Raw genomic sequence first — 3,392 nt, 5'->3', positions numbered from 1 at the left:
GGCGATTTCTACTAGGGCCCGAGAGCAAATAAGGGAGACGGGTTTCTTTGAAACCACTACTGAGCCCTTGGGGGATGGGACTCACATCATTGTTCCGAAAAAATAGATCCCCCACCTAGACTACTTCAAAGATGAATGCTTTCTGTCCGCCTGTGGGTTAAGCCCCGTGTTTCCCAAGGGTAGATCCACTTGCATCCAGCATTTCTGTAGTTTTAAGTTTGTGCTTCAAACTTTTTTATATCTTCTAACTTTTATTTTCTCCTTGCAGCCGACGCCTAGAAAATGGTAAACCCAGCCAAGACTCCGGCTAAGTCAGTAGCGCAACTGCGCAAGGAAAGCGCGCTTTCAAAGAAAGCAACCGTTGAGGCCAAAGAGGCCAAGAAAGGCGGGGTCTTTGCTTACATTTCTTGCAAAGGTCTTTGCCGGCTGGTAACATTTAACTCTTAATTTGCAGGATATTGCTAAACGCGTTCCACGTTCCATCTCCAAGCTTTTTAAAAGTCAAGGGGGGAATTGGGAAAAGACCCCGGCTGCCAAGACTGCCAAGAAGGACCCCCCCCAGTCAACCTCCACTGCTAACACGGGTCGTCCCACGACCGGAGGCAAATCTCCTTCTGCAATGAAAATTCTGAGTGAAAGCTCAGAACGCTCGTAGAAGAATTCACCGGATGCCTCTATGACATCAAAGGGTGGCTAGCCACCTAATTTAGCAGCCGGTGCGGCAACAACTGGGGAGGAGAAGACTCCTAAACCCCATCCGGTGACCCAAGGTAAGGACAAGATCGAAATACCTTGGCCACTTGACTTCATGAGAGTCAAGACTAAGGTAGACCCCTCAAGGGGCAGGGGGTTACGTCAGCAGCCGACAACGAATGAATGCCAACTATGTTGTATCCTTCTCACCAAGTACTTCTACTTCCTTTGGTGCAGATCTTACATCCGACGAGCCGGATCTTGTGGTATTTGCCAAACGGATGGTGAGGACCCTCACCCGGTCAGAGAAAAATATCATACCTGATCTGCAGGTAGTGGACTTTGACCGGAAAATGGGCCAACTGGCTGAGGTAAAGAATCTTCAACTCAATTTTGATATTTTTTTCTTCATTTTTTAACAAGTATTTCATAATCCGGCTGCCCTTTTCTCAGGTAATGTTGAGGGTGGATAGGCTCCGAGGCCCCTTCAGGCGGAAGCAAGAAGAGGTAAATGACGCCAAACGGAGGGCCCTTTAAAACCTCAACTCGGCTGAGTATGCTAATTATATGTGTGATTTAGAGATTAAAGCAATATAGTTGAAATATGAGGAGCTGATCCGGAGCTTGACGGTTGCGAATGATGAAGCCACCAGCGGGGCTAATGACATTGATAAAAACTGAAGGATGCTAAGGCTAAACTCAAGGCATTAGAAGACGCTGATAAGGAGAACACAAAGCTCCGGGCAGACGTCAAACGACTAGGGGTGGAGATCGTCAATCTACGAAACTAGCAAGTAGATGAGATTGCCAAGGAGCAGACCCGGCTGAGCGACGAGAATGAGCGGGACAATACTGCCCGCCTGAAGATAGCATGGGGGCTTCTCTATCTAGATGTAGACTTTGAAGTCTACAAGCTTAGGTATGATTACGCCACTGTGGTGTATGATGCCCTAGCGCTGGGAGAGGCAGCTCCGCCTCGCTTCAAGGAATGGGTTGCAAGGCTGGGATATGAAGCCTCAGACAATGAAGAGGAGCCGGCAGAGTATGATCAAAATGAAGGCAGCCAGCCTCAGGTGGCTGATAACCAATCAGAAGCCTTCCCAACCAGTTAGAACCAGCCGGAGCAGCAGCTTCCACCTCAGCCTTAGACAAGCCTCCCCAAATTTAGCGGTAGTATGCCAAGATTCTTTCTTTTCTAGCTTGTAAGCCGAGAATGTTGTATTTTTACAAACTATGGAGTTGGGTAACAATTATTTTCTTTTTCTTCTACACCGGATGTGATTCCGGTTAACAATTATTTTGGCCTTTGTGCCATTTTCAATATTAATGAAGTAATCCGACTCAGTCGGTTGTTTATATATGTTTGTGTTAAAATTTTTTCAATTTGAATTTTTCTTATATAGTGCAATTTTTTAATATTTTGCCTTACTTGAAAAAGCATGCGACAATTTGCAATCCGGCTACTCTTGCCCCTGGACGGCTGTGTGGTTGGTTTCATTTCAAATTGATCGATTGGATTGAAAAAACTTGATACTTTGAGAAGTATGAGGTGTTTTTAGGCCAATCAATCACAATGGTTATTGCCCCAAACCAAGTGCACAGCCGACCATTGGAACGGGTGCTTCGAGCCTCTTACCCAGGCGGTAATATTCCGTCTGGGGTTATTGCATAGCCATTACACAAACTCTTTTGCCCCAATTGGGAGAGAGAGTGAAACTTAGGAATAAATAATCTAAGTAAGAACTTCAGCCGATAACCGACTGATGCCTCAGGCATCCGGTATTCGAAAACTTAATCATTCTCATAGACTATTTTGGTCAGACGACTATGAGTTGACCAATTTGGTCGTTCAATCTTTGCCGTCTGCATAGGTACTTAGAGTTGGCAAAGAGTCTACTCTCTGCAACGATTTCCAGACGGTAGATACCATCCCTGACTTCTTCATAGATCCGGTAGTGGCCATCCCAATTGGGGGTTAGCTTTCCAGATTCATTGGCCCTACCGGTTGCTTCCATTTTTCGTAACACAAAGTCGCCAATTTTCAAAGGGCGCTTGTGTACTTTCTTGTTGTAGGCTCCCGTCATTCTCAGACGGTATATCTCATGACGCAGGGCAGCATTGCTCCTGCGTTTCGGGAGGGAGTCTAATGCCAGCCGCATGGCCTCCCAATTTGCCTCTTCATCATAAAGCATGACTCTAAGAGTCGACTCGTAATGTTCAATGGGTAAGACGCCTTCAGCATCGTACACCATGAGAAATGGGGTTTCACCAGTTGCCCCTTTGGCAGTTGTCCGGATGGCCCATAGGACATGAATCAGCTCTTCTGCCCATAAGCCACCGGCTGTTTCAATTTTCTTTTTAATGTCGTTTGAGATAAGCTTGTTGATGGCTTCAACTTGGTCGTTTGCTTGGGGTCGTGCGACTGATGCAAAACAATGTAAGATCCCATTATCTCTAAACCAAGTCTTAAGATGAGGCGTTTCAAATTAAGGGCCATTATCAAACACCATAGACATAGGTACCCCAAATCGGGTGATGATGTTCTTCCAAATGAAAGAGATGACATCCTTTGTCTTGATGTTCTTGACCGGCTCAGCCTCTACCCATTTGGTGAAGTAATCTACAGCCACAAAAATATAACGCTTTTTTCCTAGGGCAAGCGTATAAGGACCCAAGATATCCATGCCCCACTTAACAAA

Source organism: Chenopodium quinoa, unplaced genomic scaffold (genome assembly GCF_001683475.1).
Source record: "Chenopodium quinoa cultivar QQ74 unplaced genomic scaffold, ASM168347v1, whole genome shotgun sequence".
Lineage (NCBI taxonomy): Eukaryota > Viridiplantae > Streptophyta > Magnoliopsida > Caryophyllales > Amaranthaceae > Chenopodium > Chenopodium quinoa.
Note: the sequence above shows the minus strand (reverse complement) of the source record.